Source organism: Bufo gargarizans, chromosome 3, assembly GCF_014858855.1.
Source record: "Bufo gargarizans isolate SCDJY-AF-19 chromosome 3, ASM1485885v1, whole genome shotgun sequence".
Classification (NCBI taxonomy): domain Eukaryota; kingdom Metazoa; phylum Chordata; class Amphibia; order Anura; family Bufonidae; genus Bufo; species Bufo gargarizans.
Window position 1 is genome coordinate 271,114,624 of NC_058082.1, and position 17,149 is coordinate 271,131,772.

The window sequence follows — 17,149 nt, forward strand, 5'->3', positions numbered from 1 at the left end:
ATGAAAATAGTGGTGATTTATTCACTTAAGCAGCCAGTATACAGCGAGGTTTCGACCTCAGTTGGTCTTTATCATGCAGTCATGATAGACTGCATGATAAAGACTAACTGAGGTTGAAACATCGCTGTATACTGGCTGCTTGAGTGAATAAATCACCACTATTTTCATCATTTACCAGCGAGTGCTGCGGATTATTGAATTGTCTCAACAAAACTCCACTGGACACAATGGAATATAGTCAAAAGAATCTCCCTGTTGACAACTTGTGTGAGAACAGTCAGTATTTGGACTTCCTTGAGAAGGTGGCTCAGGAGGAGTCGAGGGACCCCATTCATAGCTGTCTTGGCGGCGGTAATAGTGGCATCCATAGCTATGGTGTTGGCAATAGAGGCAGCAACAGTAGCAGTCAGGGCAAATACAGAGCAGGGAATCACAGTCTAATAAAAGTGGCATAAAGGGTGAGGACTCCGATAATTGTGTTTTGAAAAATACCTGGAAACCAGACTGGGTGCTGAGGAGGAGTTAACATGGAAGGAGGAAGGTGGTGGTAGCGTCAGAGGTGATATACTACCAGAATCTCCCAAAGAAGAGGCAGGGCCAGATTTGCTTCAGGAACTGGTGATGCCACTGACACTGTGCGTGCGTTATGCCCAAAATGTGCCAGACCTAAGCTAAGCTTGTCTGCCTGTAGCTCTGTGTGAGTATCTCCCATCTGGCAGTTTTTATCCACATTGCTGGAAGACAGAAGCATTTCCCTGTGCAAGCTGTGAAAGAGTAAAATAAGCCGTGGGCAGTCAAACACAAACATATGCACAACAGCTGTATTGAACCACATGAAGTGGCATCATCCCATCGAGTGGGCAAACAGAGGTGGCAGCCAGCTACCGCAACAAGAGTTTCCTCCGTCTCACAGTCTGTCTTGCAGCAGCCAGGCCGCATCCACAGGCAGAAAGTGTCTTTCACATTGTAGTCATCACTTTCTGCTTCTCCTGCTCAGACTCCACCTCCGCTCCATAGCCAGCCATCAATGACAAATACAAGGCCAGGAAACAACTTTACATGCCCAGCAATCTAACGGTGCTCAAGCTTATTTCCCACCTGGCCAAGTTGCTGACGTTGCAGTTGCTGCCATACGATGTTGCAGTTGCTGTCATACCATTTAGTGGAGTCTGCTGCCTTCATGGTGCTGATGGCGTGCACTCAGTCTTGCTGGAAGATGTGGACCAGGAGCTGCCACTGGAGAAGGAGGAGGAGGAGTCGGAGGTGAAGGATGATGATGGTGACACTGACGATGGCACCAAATTGTCTTAGTCGGGGGTGGAGCCAGAAAGAACAGGCTCCACATGCACGCTGGCCAGAATGGTGAGCTGTATGCTTGCTTGCTTATGCCCTGACAGGCGTATCATTCACATGAAGCAGTCTGCTGACAAGTTTGTCAAAATGATCCAAGCCTGGATATGGGAGGATTTTCATACACCTCTGGTTGAGGCTGATCTACTTCCTTGTATTTTCAAAGCTATGCTGCTACTGCTGCAGCTTCATTGTGGTCATGTGCCTCTAATACCCTACTAGTGTTGATCGAGCACCAAAGTGCTTGTGTGCTCGAGTAAAACACTTTGCGATGCTCGGGTGTTCTACCAAGCACAATGGAAGTCAATGGGAGAACCCCAGGCACCCGACTGCTCTGAAGATGGGAAGATGTTGGGACTCTAGTTCGACTTAGGAGTCCCTGCTCTGACTCCATACATAGCTATAGCCATATATGGAGTCAGTGCTTGGGGGCACCCCAGTATATTTAAATCTAATTTCTAAAAAGCTTCGGCCAGGATTTGAACTCCGAACCCCTTGTACATTAGATGCAGGGACCGTATCCACTCAGTTATAAAGCTGAGTGCTAAACTATGTCAGAAAAACCTCATAGAAGTTTCTGATGTAGTGAGTATTCCTATTCAGCAGAAGACATATTTTATATTTCTACACAGGTTACCATGTAATTGTACAGTGTAGTGGTTAACATCTTTGGCTCTAATGTACAGGGTTCGAATCCCGGCAGAAACATTTATTTATATACAGTACAGACCAAAAGTTTGGACACACCTTCTCATTCAAAGAGTTTTCTTTATTTTCATGACTATGACGGCATCAAAACTATGAATTAACACATGTGAAATTATATACATAACAAACAAGTGTGAAACAACAGAAAATATGTCATATTCTAGGTTCTTCAAAGTAGCCACCTTTTGCTTTGATTACTGCTTTGCACACTCTTGGCATTCTCTTGATGAGCTTCAAGAGGTAGTCACCTGAAATGGTCTTCCAACAGTCTTGAAGGAGTTCCCAGAGATGCTTAGCACTTGTTAGCCCTTTTGCCTTCACTCTGAGGTCCAGATCACCCCAAACCATCTTGATTGGGTTTGGGTCCAGTGACTATGGAGGCCAGGTCATCTGGCGCAGCACCCCATCACTCTCCTTCATGGTCAAATAGCCCTTACACAGCCTGGATGTGTGTTTGTGGTCATTGTCCTGTTGAAAAATAAATGATGGTCCAACTAAACGCAATCCGGATGGAATAGCACGCCGCTGCAAGATGCTGTGGTAGCCATGCTGGTTCAGTATGACTTCAATTTTGAATAAATCCCCAACAGTGTCACCAGCAAAGCACCCCCACACCATCACACCTCCTCCTCCATGCTTCACGGTGGGAACCAGGCATGTAGAGTCCATCTGTTCACCTTTTCTGCGTCGCACAAAGACATGGTGGTTGGAACCAAAGATCTCAAATTTGGACTCTTCAGACCAAAGCACAGATTTCCACTGGTCTAACGTCCATTCCTTGTGTTCTTTAGCCCAAACAAGTCTCTTCTGCTTGTTGCCTATACTTAGCAGTGGTTTCCTAGCAGATATTCTACCATGAAGGCCTGATTCACACAGTCTCCTCTTAACAGTTGTTCTAGAGATGTGCCTGCTGCTAGAACTCTGTGTGGCATTGACCTGGTCTAATCTGAGCTGCTGTTAACCTGCGATTTCTGAGGCTGGTGACTCGGATGAACTTATCCTCTGTAGCAGAGGTGACTCTTGGTCTTCCTTTCCTGGGGCGGTCCGCATGTGAGCCAGTTTCTTTGTAGTGCTTGATGGTTTTTGTGACTGCACTTGGGGACACTTTCAAAGTTTTCCCAATTTTTCGGACTGACTGACCTTAATTTCTTAAAGTAATGATGGCCACTCGTTTTTCTTTACTTAGCTGATTTTTTCTTGCCATAATACAAATTCTAACAGTCTATTCAGTAGGACTATCAGCTGTGTATCCACCTGACTTCTCCACAAGGCAACTGATGGTTCCAACCCCATTTATAAGGCAAGAAGACCCACTTATTAAACCTGACAGGGCACACCTGTGAAGTGAAAACTATTTCAGGTGACTACCTCTTGAAGCTCAACAAGAGAATGCCAAGAGTGTGCAAAGCAGTAATCAAAGCAAAAGGTGGCTACTTTGAAGAACCTAGAATATGACATATTTTCAGTTGTTTCACACTTTTTTGTTATGTATATAATTCCATATGTGTTAATTCATAGGTTTGATGCCTTCAGTGTGAATCTACAATTTTCATAGTCATGAAAATAAAGAAAACTCTTTGAATGAGGAGTTGTGTCCAAACTTTTGGTCTGTACTGTATGTAATTATTAGAGATCAGCGAATTTCTTAAAAATTCGATTCGGCCGGTTTGCCGAATTTTCCAGAAAAATTTGCTTCGTTCTGAAATAATTTGCGATGAATCGCATAAAAAAAACTGCTATTTCCGGGCTGCATAGAGCCTTTATATAGAGAACACTGTGCCTTGCAGTAAAACGCATAGGGAGTGTGCTGGGGTAGTGAAATAATACTGTCAGTCAGTATGACATGCCGATGACAGGCGTCACTATTAGAATCCCACTGCACACTTCACTTATTTGGGCAGTCACAAGGCCAAAACCGACCAAATAACTCAAGTATCAACTCAGCTTTACAGGTCCATGTTAGTGTAAAGAAAAAGCACACTCCTTTTACACCCTCATCAGCTAATTCTACATAGATGTATTTTTCTCTAGAAATATGACAATAAATGGTTTTAACGCAAATAACACCAAATGTTAACGGCGTGTATTTATCAATTTTTCTATGGAAAAATGACAAGAAACGCTTTTAGCGCAAATAACACCAAATGTGAGCATAGTCTATTTTTATCGTATTGTACTGAACTGACAATAAATGTTTTAGAGCAAATAACACCAAATGTTTACAGCGTCAATTTTTTTTATATTGTACTATAATAGGGCACTAAACACTTTCACCATATATAGCTGCGGAAGTGAACAGAGTATATATTTCCTTTTTTCCACAGATATAAGCCACTAAAGACTTTTCAACATAACACTTGCACCCCTACAACAAATTTCTGGAATGACAGAGCTGTATAATGGCTATTTGGATCCCCAAATAATCTTTCCCTGCACTTGTAAATCATATTTTTTTTCCCAATGATGTTTTCTGTATGACTCTCCCTAGCCCCTTCAACGTCTGTCCCTGCACCAAGGGCGTAGCTATCCCCATTTTTTAAACATAGAGGTAGCAGTGGCTACCGGGCCGAGGAGCCTGAGGGGGCCAAAAGACCCTTGTGCTGCATAAGAAGACACTGGTATTATAGAAATGCTGGTCAAGTTACACCTCTGGCTGGAGGGAAGGGGTTAGTTCAATAATTTGGCATGGTAGGGTAGTTTCAATTTTTACCTCAGGCAGCACAAGGGCTATATGCTTCCCTGCCCCTGACCACAGAGCAGTGAGGGAAGGGGGGCCCAAGCTGAACTCTTGCACCAGGGCCCATGAGCCTTTAGCTACACCCCTGCCCTGCACTAAGATGCTGTGAAATGATTCCTCACTATCCTGATGTGCAATTTTTTGCTTTTTTTTTTTCACAATTAGTTTTTCTTTCACTCTCCCTAGTGTCTGCATAAACGTCTGTCCCTGAACAAAGTACGATGGTGAATGGCAGAATCTAAGATGGCCTTCGTATTTATAGGGCTGTGACATCACCGGACAGGGTGGCTGCTGATTGGCTGCATGCATGGCATTATGGGACATCCCGCCTTTCCAGAGTTCCTTGCCCCTTGTCCTCACACGTGTAGCCGCCATGTTAGGAAAAATTGTGATTCGTTACCACGAAATTAGCATTCGTTCAGAATCAAATTTTTCCTGAAATTCGGAATGATTTCAACTTCGTCAGCTTTGATTCGCTCATCTCTAGTAATTATGCAAAAACACACCATTGACTGCTCCAGGGGTGAGACTGAGGGGTGCTGGAGTGTGGACTTTGATTCTGCCATCCTGGATGGGTGAAAGCTTCAAAAGAGGCAACCTTGCCTATGAATATTTAACCTGGGTGTAGTGGGAAAAGAAAAATAATGTAAAAAAATATAGTAAAATCTTTATTAATGTATTTTGGTGGAAAAACTAATTGTATTCAGTGTTCAGCTCTGCAGTTATATGTGGTAAAATCTTTTGTGACGTATTTCGGTGGAAAAACAAATCTTATTCAGCGTTCAGCGCTGTCGTAATATGCGGTAAAATCTTTTGTGATATATTTTGGTGGAAAAACGAATTGTAATCAGCATTCAGTGCTGCATTTATATGTGGTAAAATCTTTATTTATGTATTGCAGTCAAAAAACACATTTTATTCAGCGTTCAGCGCTGTAGTTATATGTGGTAAAATCTCCATGATGTCTCCATGATAAATCTGCAACATGGGGGCCCCGTGTGGCTTATACACACTTTCAAAATCATCCTTCAGTGGAGCGAATAGATCCCGGATAACCGGGACACTACATGAGCTTCCCAAGAGCTGCTGTCGGGAGCAGCGTTTCATTTCTAAGACGTCCGTATAGTGCGGGGGGAATCCGAACACCCTCTCCATCTCCGTGCTCCATTATATGCAGTAAAATCTTTTGTGACTTATTTCTGTGTAAAAACTAATTTTATTCAGCGTTCAGCGCTGCAGTTCTATGCAGTAAAATCTTTAGTGACATATTTCAGTGGAAAAACAAATTTATTCAGTGTTCAGCGCTGTACTTATATGCGGTAAAATCTTCAATGAATTATGTTGGTTGAAAAATAAAATTAATTCAGTGATCAACGTTGCTGTTATATGTGGTAAAAATCTTTAGTAACGGATCTTGATAAACTTCACGACTCTTCCAGGCTCAAAGCTATCTTGACGCTTTGTCTTGTTATTGTCTATAGCTACTAGAGGTCTGTTCATGCCGTGCAGTTTCCCCCAGAAGTATCGATTGACACTCTGTCATTATGCCATTCTGTGCCTTCCTCATGCTGCTGCCACCTCCACACTCTGTCACTGTGCCACTCTGTGTCCTCCTGATTCTGCTGCCACCTCCAGACTCTGTTATTGTGATGCTCTGTGGTCTCCTCCTGATGCTGCCAACTCCAGACTCTGTCGTTGTGCCACTCTATGGCCTACTCATGCTGCTGCCACCTCCAGACTTTGTTGTTGTGCCACTCTGCGGCCTACTCATGCTGCTGCCACCTCCAGACTATGTCATTGTGCCACTCTGTGGATTACTTATGCTGCTGCCACCTCCAGACATTGTGCCACACGGTGGCCTCCTCATACTGCTGTCAACTCAAGACTCGGCTATTGTGCCACTCGGTGGCTTTCTCATACTGCCTCCACCTCTACACTCTGTCATTGTGCCACTCGGTGGCCTCTTGATACTGCTTCCACCTCCAGAACCTGTCATTGGGCCACCCCTCCTCATGCTGCTTCCACCTCACCACTATGTCATAGGTCCACTCTGTGGACTTCTCATGCTGTTCCCACCCTTCCCCACTTCATGAATGGTCAAATATTTTGGCTTTTGGCCTGGCTGACATCATCATTTATTTGATCTGTCAGAAGGATGGAAAAATGAGACGCAAAACAGATCCTGTCTGTGCAACAGCTATAAGGCCTGTATGGTTCCATCAGAATTGGCTTATGATTTGGTAGCTAAAAGCATTTGAGGGTACAAAACACAGAAGGCATGCAAATATTTAATTCACGTGTCATGTCTGTTTTAGATCCACTCCTGTTTTTTTTTGGTATTAGAAATTAGTGATGGACGAACATGGGCCCCATGTTCGCAAACTGCAAGTTCGTGGCGGGCCCCATTCACTTTAATGGCAGGCGAACCCAAAAAACCTTCAGCTCATATTTGCAGCCACCAAATAATTACAAATCGTCCCACAACATGGACAGTGACATACCAGAGGGGGATCAATGGCAAAAATGCCCACAAAAAATATGTATTTTAATCAGGGGCCATTTTTATGCGTCTTAAATTATTTTCAATTTTACTGCAGGCCAGTGGAGTAGAGGCCCCAAAAATAATTCATTCAGTGTACAGAAAAGAACAAGCTTTGTCTTCTTCTCATTGTCTGTCGCTAGTAGAGGCCTAAGCCTGGCAGGCAGGTTCCCCCAGAAGTATCTTGCTGGATGAGCAGCCAATACCGCACTTGCATCAATCTTGACAGGATTCAGTTCCAGGTGTAGAGCAATTGATTTTTTGGAATGATTTCTCCATCGCAACACCCTCCACGTCGTTAAATAAATTGAAGACTGGCCGATTCTCTCCTAAGAATTTTTTTAAAAGTTATTATAACATTTTTTAAACATTTTATTATGACATTTATTCTATATATATATACAACAGAGTGGCACTGTGGTGACATAGTGTGGACATGGTAGCAACAGCAGCATAATAGGAAAAATTTTATTTTTATTATATTATACAATTTATAAAATGTATTAAATATAATAAGGATGCCCTCCTTTCCATTCCATGATGACTGGGAACCCCTGACGAACAGACTGGGCCCTGGTTGGTTTGAATCTTGATTACATTTGCAACTCTTCAGGGCTCCAAGCAATCTTGAAGCTTTGTCTTCTTCTCATTGTCTGTCGCTAGTAGAGGCCTAAGCCTGGCAGGCAGGTTTCCCCAGAAGTATCTTGCTGGATGAGCAGCCAATACCGCACTTGCATCAATCTTGACAGGATTCGGCTCCAGGTGGAGAGTAATTTTTTTGTTGGAATGCTTCCTCCAGCGCAACACCACATCATTGAATAAACAGAAGACTGGCCGATTCTCTCCTGTCTTACGCAACATTTAATTTTTATTATTAAATGTATTCAATATTTTAACATTAATTTTATTAAACCAAAACTTGATTAAAATTATAAGAAAGTATACTTAAATTTGACAAACCTGGCCTAATAACTCAAGTGTAAACTCTGCCTTATAGGTTGATGTTAGTGTCAAGAAGAAGTGCACTCCTTTTACACCCTTGTCAGCTGATTCCACATAGATGTCTACAGAACCTGTTCTGTTACACACTTATACAAGTAGAGCCCCCCTGACAGAGTGGAGAGGATGTCAGCAGTAAGTTTGTGTTGACGTCACTGATTAATTTGCCCTTCCTCTGATCCGTCAGAACAATAACCCACAACAAATGGATGCTGTCTTTGGAGCATACGCCTTCACTCGGTCAGCATTTGCTCAGTATTGCTAATGCCAATAAAAACAAGAGTGGAGCTAAAACAGAGATGACACGTGAATGGAATATTTGCATGTCTTCTGTGTTTTGTACCCACTCCAGCTTTTGTCTACCAAATCATAAGCCAATTCTGATGGAACCATATAGGCCTTACAGCTGCTACACAGACAGGATCTGTTGTGCGTCTCATTTTTCCTTTCTTCTGACAGATCAGGACTTTCCCACATATAACTGCAGAGCTGAAAGCTTAATATATCTTGATTTTTGTACAGAAATACGCCACTAAAGGCTTTACCTCATATAACTGCAACAGTGAAAGCTAAATATATTTATATTTTTCTACTAATATACGTCAATAAAAGTGCAGCAGCGAATGGTGAATGTATATTTCTTTTTCTACGGCTATACGCCAGTAAAGGCTTTACCAGATATAACTGCAACAGTGAAACTGAGAATATATTTTTGTTGTAGTACTGAAATACGCCCCTATACACTTTCACCAGAAATAACTGCAGAAGTGACCTGAGAATATATATTTCTTGTTGGACTCAAATAGGCCATTATACGCTTTCAACAGAAATAACTGCAGAAGCGAACTGAATTTAGTATTTTTTTGTTGGACTGAAATAGGCCACTTTACGCTTTCACCAGCAGTGCATTTGTATTTACATTTTGTTAAATGAAATAAGCCCCTATACTCTTTCATCAGAAATGAATGAACCATGCAGTGCGTTTAAATGTTTCCTGTATTACTGAAATACTGCCCTATGCTCTTTCACAAGAAATTACTGCAAATGATTTTAGCGTAAATAACACCCCTGCTTCAATAAATTTTTTGGGGGGGCAACTGGTATATCACACTAGTAGAAATTATTTGCTCCAATTGGCATTTTTCACTCTATGTAGCTAAGGTAACTCAGCTAAACAGCAAACAAATGCTGCACTACCCAAATACACTATATGGAAAGAATATAATTGGTATATAACACCCCTGCTTCAATCAGTTTTTTGGGGGGGCAACTGGTAAATCACACCAGTAAAAATGATTTGCTCCAATAGTGTTTGTCACTCTGTGTAGATGCAGTAACGCAAGAAAAACCACAGACAAATGCTGCACTACCTAAATTCACTACATAGAAAGTATATTATTGGTATATAACACCCCTGCTTCAATTAGTTTTTTGGGGGGGGGCAACTGGTATATCACACTAGTAGAAATTATTTGTTCCAATGCCGTTTGTCACTCTGTGTAGATGCGGTAATGCAGCAAACCCGCAAACAAATGCTGCACTACCTAAATGCACTATATAGAAAGTATATTATTGGTATATAACACCCCTGATTCAATCAATTTTTTGGGGGGCAACTAGCAAATCACACCAGTAGAAATTATTTGTTCCAATAGCGTTTGTCACTCTGTGTAGATGAGGTAAAGCAGCAAAACCGCAAACAAATGCTGCACTACCTAAATGCAGTATATAGAATGTATATTATTGGTATATAACACCCCTGCTTCAATCAGTTTTTTTGGAGGGGGGTCAACTAGTAAATCACACCAGTAGAAATTATTTGTTCCAATGGCGTTTGTCACTCTGTGTAGATGCGGTAACGCAGCAAACAGCAAACAAATGCTGCACTACCTAAATGCGCTAAATATAAAGTATATTATTGGTATATAAGTCCCCTGCTTCAATCAGTTTTTTTGGGGGGAAACTGGTAAATCACACCAGTAGAAATTATTTGTTCCAATAGAGTTTGGCACTCTGTGTGGCTGCAGTATCGCAGCAGAACCACACACAACTGCTGCACAATACAATTGCACTATAATATACTTTCTATGTGAGAAAGTTTATTATAAGTATATTACACCCCTCAGTAAGTCACACCTATCGATAGCACACCTATAGTAGTCCTTAAAAGGACTTTTGTGGCCCTATTAGCTAGCGTTTTGTGTCCCTAACAGTCTGTCCCTGCTTCACACAGCAACCTCTGTTGGGGGTATGTCCATGTGTTGAAACGTCATAATTGGCTGTCCTGTACCACCTGATGTATGTGTCAAGGGTCAACGTTCTTCACAATGTAAAAGCATATGGCGGGCGCGAATATCGCCATATGTTCGCTGAACAGTGAACAAGTAAAGTTCGCCGCGAAACGACCATCGGACGAACCGTAAGGTCATCTCTATTAGCAATACTGATAGCTTATTGATAGCTTATTGAACAAATGCTGACTGAGTGAAGGCGTATGCTCCACAGACAGGATCCGTTTTTTGTGAGTTATTCTTCTGACAGATCAGAGGAAAGGCAAATGAATCAGTGACATCAACACAAACTTACTGCTGACACCCTCTCCACTCTGTCAAGCATTTAATAGAACAGGTTCTGTAGACATCTATGTGGAATTGTCATGGTCTTTGTTGTGCGCCGTGACACATTAGCCGTACATGCTGGTTGCCAGGGGCAAAGTGCTGTTGTCACAGCATGTATGGGCTTTGCTCCCCTTCTCCTAGTTCCTCCTCTCCGGTGCTGGAGGGGTTAACTTTCTGGCTGGCTGTGGCCACTTGGGTTTTGTCACCTGTGGCTTCCAGGCTGGAGTCAGTTGTACTCCAGCCTTTGTTTGTGCTGGAGCATTGCTCCTGTCCTGGATGTTTTATCTGCCAAGTCCTTGAGGCCACCTAGTGGGACATCGATGTCTCTCCGATGTCATCTATGTCATCCCATTGTCTACCTTCCCTTTACTACCCTTGCATATGTTTTGTGATGTTTATGTATGGGTGGTTGTTGTCTTGTCTAGTTGTTACATGTCTGGTCTGTTGGTGTCTGTTGTCCAGCATGTTTGCTAGCCATGTTCCCTGTGTGTTGTGCCTCTGGAAGGGGTCTCAGGGTTCCACAGAGGGTGAGCTACAAGTCAGTGTGCAGCTCCGCCAGGGGCCGCCATGCATCCTGTCTGCATGGTGCTCCAGACAGGATTGTTGACGCGGCAGGTAAGTGCGTTTTGTTTCTGGGCTCTTACCTGCCAATTCTGTAGCTGTGCACTAACTATCCCATTCCTTGCATCTTGGTCATTGAGACTCCTGTTTATCTGTATATGGGATGAACAGGTCTCCTCAGCCCTTTCTCTATTTGAGGGATTATAAGGGCGACTCAGGGTCCGAGGTTCCTGAGTATGAGCCGTCCTACCATCCAGGTCCGCTCATATAGTGAGGAGTCAGGGCGAGTATTAGGGAAGCAATAGGACATGACCTGCTCCCTTTATCCTATCTCCGAGGCCTAGTTGCTATCTTGTCTGCTCCTCATTGTACGATGGGGGGTTTCAGGAATCAGCTGACGAGGGTGAAAAGGACTGACATTCATCTTGACGCTAACATTGACCTGTAAGGCTGAGTTGATACTTCAGTTATTTTGTCAGTTTTGGCCCCGTGACTGCCCAAATAAGTGAAGTATGCAGTTATTCTAAGAGTGACCTTCTGTCATCTGCATGTCATACTGACTCACAGTATTATTTCACTACCACAGCAGACTCTCTATGTGTGTTACTACAAGGCACAGTGTTCTACACCAATATAAAGGCTCTCTGCAGCCCAGAAATAGACCTTTTTTTAATGTAATTAGCCACAAATGAATTCGAATCAAATCAAATTTTTCCCCAAAAATTCACTCATCTCTAGTAATTTTCCTAGGACAATGATAGCTAAAATTATTCAATTTAAAGATAGAGAAACTGTTATGCATAAAATAAGATCGCTTTAGTGGAAATTAATGGATCAAGAGTGTCAATATTTCCAGATTACTCATCTACTACTCAAAAAGAGAGAGAGAAAAATCTATTAATGTAAAACGCAGACTTTGTTGAGCTGAAATAACTTACTTCCTTTTGTATCCTGCTAAACTTCGAGTGGTGAATAAGGAAAAGACTTGGTTTTTCTCCTCCTCACAGGAAGCGAATAAGTGGTTGGAAACTTTGGGACTACCTTAATTACGTGAAATTACGTGAACAAGATGATAACACCTTTTACCTAATTTGGGACTACCTTAATTAAGAAACTTTGGGACTACCTTAATGATAGTAAGAAGAATGTAGCAAAGGGCAACTAATAGTTCAGCGATGTATTTGGGGATTGGGGGTGGGGGTGTATTTCGCATTAGTATAGTAGGGTGTTAAGTCCCCACTTTGGGACCAGTACACTAAGTGGGACGGGGCGGGGGGGGGGGGGGGTGTAGGGGTGGGAGAGAGCAAGAAGGAGTTTTTTTTTTCTCTTTTCTCCCTATTAGTTTTGCACTTAAATATAAAGGATAACAACAATAAAACTATTGTCATGGAATGTAAGTGGGTTGGGAGATAAGGTAAAATTTTTGCTGTGTTTAGAGTTATTGGTAGATATCTCCCAGGTGTAATTTGTTTAATGGAGACTCATATGGGCCTTTTTAAAAGGAAATGGATAGTTCATCAGTTCCACTCTGTTTATAGTGGGTATAGCAGAGCGGCTAGCATTCTTATTCATAAAGATATACTATGCTCAATAATTTCCCCAAAAATGTATGCAGAGAGGCGATATGTCTTTTTGTATGGACAGTTTGAGAACATAAGATGTGTAGTGGCAGGGGTTTATGTCCCCGCACCTTATAGGAACAAAGTGCTGTTAAAATTAAATGAGTTGCTACAGGATAGATACAATTGCCCATTATTATTGCTGGCAGATTTTAATTGTACTTTGGATGAAGAACTAGATAGATTAACAAAGAAAGATAAGTTAAAAAAAATAGGAACTACGCCTTTAAAGAAGCTGATGCAAGAGTGTGGTTGGTGGGACATATAGAGGACTCATAATCCGTTATTGAGACAATTCTCCTGTTATAGTAAAACATATGACTCTCTTTCTAGAATTGATTTGTCATTCGGAAACCAGTTGACTCTTCAGAGTAAAGTGGTAGTCTCGTATGAGCCAAGGTGCATCTCATAACATTCCCTAGTTTTACGAAAGGTTTGTCTAAGGGTAGAAGGGGAGAATGCTGCTCTTAAACTCCATTTGGTTAATCCTATATGGCTTCACTTAATGGGGCAAGAGGTGCCATCAGTCGAAACTCCACTCGGTAAAGCAACAGGCCCAGATGGTTTGCCTGCAGAATTATATAAGAGAGAGAGTTTTTGGCGAATAGACTAATGGAGGTCTTCTCATTTTCAAAACAAGTGGGCCGCTTACCTATTTAAATGGGTGAAGCAACGATCATTTTAATCTCTAAGGAGGGTAAGGACAGCTTAGACACGGGTTCATATCGCCCACTATCGCTAATAAATAATGACTGTAAGATACTGGCCATAATCTTGGCGAAGATATTGAAGGGGGTAATTCCGAATCTAGTGCATAAAGATCAAAATGGATTTATCCCTGGAAAATCTACATCTTTGAACCTTTTTAGAATTTTTGCCAATATTCAATGGACTGGGAATGATTCTGGTCCACGTTCCATTCTGTCATTTGATGCGTCAAAAGCCTTTGACAGCGTGGAATGGGGATTATTGTGGGAGATTTGGGCTTAATTTGGTATAGAAGAGATGACTGGGCACACCTGAGATATTGGTAACTAGTATTTATTAAAGTACTTAAAATATCAAATCTGATAAAGGAATGTACAGTGCGACAATATAGATTTAAATCACAAATATAGTGTGAAGATATATAATGTATAATATGTGGTATACCGTATATTATAATCGTGTGGATTGGTGCTTAATACCACACTATTCAGCAACATTCAGTGCAAAATTCTGCGTATCTTCGGCCGAGACGAGGCTAACAATGGTCACTCACAGATGATATTGTGACCAGACAGTCTCATCACAAACCCAACACAAGCAGAAAAATTGAACAGTGAACAATGACAATATCAAATCAAATAACAGTAGATAAATAGTAGTAAATTAGCAATTTAAATGCAATACTAGCAATAAAGTACTAAATGATGACAATATAAAATCGAATGGCAGTAGATCAATGGCAATATGTTAGCAGTTAAAATGCAACATTGGCAATAGTCGTCCGGTGACATTAAAATAAACAAGTAAGCGATAAGCTGAAAATAAGAGAAAGAGAAAGTTCTCTTAATCTAAAAGATTCTAAGTGTCCAAATGCAACAACTTTAAAGTCCCACAGATATTTGTTGCCGATTTAAAGTAACAAAATGAAGCTGTGTAATTAATTTGCGGTAATCCAGTATAGTAATTTGCTCCGTCACTGACCCAGCGGCGTCCCGCTTTCGGTCAGGAATCGATTCAGCAGTAAAGTAATAGTTAATTAAGGAACACTCTTACCGATTTTGGAGGGTTCTCAAGATTAAGAGAAACCTCTGCCGTCTATCGGAACTCACTCCCGGTTTTCTTATTGCGGTCAGTTGGATCCCACAGTTGGTGGTGTGGGTAACTTGTTGGCAGTTTGGTTACTGCACGTGGTCCCGCTTGTTTGGGTCCAGATGGAATATCTCACCCTTCCGGGCAGGAGTTTCAGACCGGCTATGTTCTCAAAATCAGTTCAGAGTTGTTCCTCAGTAAGTTCGATGCGGTGCACTCAGCATGAAGTTATACCTGGGGGGTCGGACCAGACGCGTTTCCTGTGCATCCAACTAATATATTTATTACTTAATTTGGTATAGGTTCAGAATATATAAAGTGGTTGAGGTTCATTTATAGTGACCCGAGAGCAAGGATATCTGTTAATGGCCAGTTGTCTAAAAGCTTTAATATTGAAAGAGGTATGAGACAGGGATGTCCTCTCTCTCTCCCCTGCTTTTTGCCTTCGATGTTGAACCAGGTTTACTGGCGAAACGGCGTTGGGTCAGGAGTTGGCCGAGAGATCTTTGCACCACTCAGGGTATGTTTTATCTTGTCCATGTACTCTAACCTCAATCTCTACAATTGCCTCCTTTGCACTTTGTTTGGGGCGTTGCTGTCATGAGGTTTTGAGGTACGCTTTTTTAGCTAGAATTCTTTTTTCCCTGTTGTTATTTTCATGCACTGATCTCCCGGCCTCTCCTTGGGTCCTGCTCCTCATCTGTGTGTCCTGCTTTGTGCTGCCTTTTTTTATTATGCATGTATGTATTGTTCATATAAATTTATAATAAAGTCTTTTGGATTTTCATATATACGTAAGTCAGTTTCATTTTTTGGTGATTATTATGACTCCTTGCGAGTCAGTTTTTTCGATTTTTTTGATATTTATTCTGTCCGGTTAATATTGGTTGACCAGTAACTATTAAGATCAGACAGGAACTATGTTTTGAGGGGTTTGGAGTAAGGGGGAGGGAGGACAAAATATTACTTTATGCAGATGACTTTCTTTTTTTTTCTTGGTGATACTAATCTAAATTAGGGATCTTAATTATGCTATGGCAATAATAGGAGAAATTGGTAAGCACTCAGGCATAGTAATTAATTGGAGCAAATCAATCCTACTTCCGCTGAGTGATAAGGTTGTGGTAAGAGATAATAAGCTAAGGATATTGGGCCCTTATGATAGTTCTAAATATATGGGGATAAAAATAGCAAATTACTCTAGATTCATAGAATTAAATTTGGTGCCGTTGTTTCGGAAGATGAAAGAAAGGGTTAAGATATGGAATAAACCCCTATAAAAAAAGCAGATAGGATAGGTCTGATAAAAATGTTTTTTTTTTTACCTCAATTATTATACACCATTATGAACTGCCCTATTTATTTAGGTAAGCCTGTTTTTAAAGAAATGGATAAAATGACCTGTTGTGGGCAGGTAAGAATTAGAAAAAAAATGAATTTGGTTTACATAGGCTTATGATCAAGCAAGTTCAAAAGTACCAGATACAAAGCTTTATTACTTGGCCGCCAACATTGCATTAATAATAAAATGGGAACAGGTGTATTTTTTACAATATTTGGTGCATAATAGTGAGGGTTGATTGCCAAATATACTTGCATTACTTGAATCAGAACAATTGTACAATAAGGGCGTATATTGAATTCCAATGGTGAAGTCTTTAGTGGAGATTTGGGTCACAGTTAAGAAATATTTGGGTTGGAGGGGATCACACGAATGACTCCTTTATGGTATAATAGGACACTGGGGGAAACTACTTTTGTTGGTGATGCTAAGTATTGGATAACAAAAGGATTGTGGTATATATCACAGTATGCTAAGCATGGGGAATTAAAGTCTATCGAGAGTTATTAGGGAATTTAGAAGATGATAGGGAAAGATTTTTTTTTATATAATCAATTATCTGCAATTTTTAAAGGAGTTAAAAATAAGAAATCTATGGCACTATGTTTATTTTAGGGTGGAGAGGTAATTATAGGTTGGCTTTAACCTTATATAAAAAAATTAAAGGAAATAATAAATAAAGAGGTGAAGTGCAATAGTAAGACTGCATGGAAAAAGGATATAGGTCCCTTAACTGAGGAATAATGGATTAGGTTTTGGTAAGCGAGTAATTATCTGAGAAATCCTTCTCAAAGAGTTACTCAATTTATGATTGTACACTGGTTATATGTGACTCCTAATTGGCTTCAGAAATGTTCAACCAGTACTCCAAATGTATGC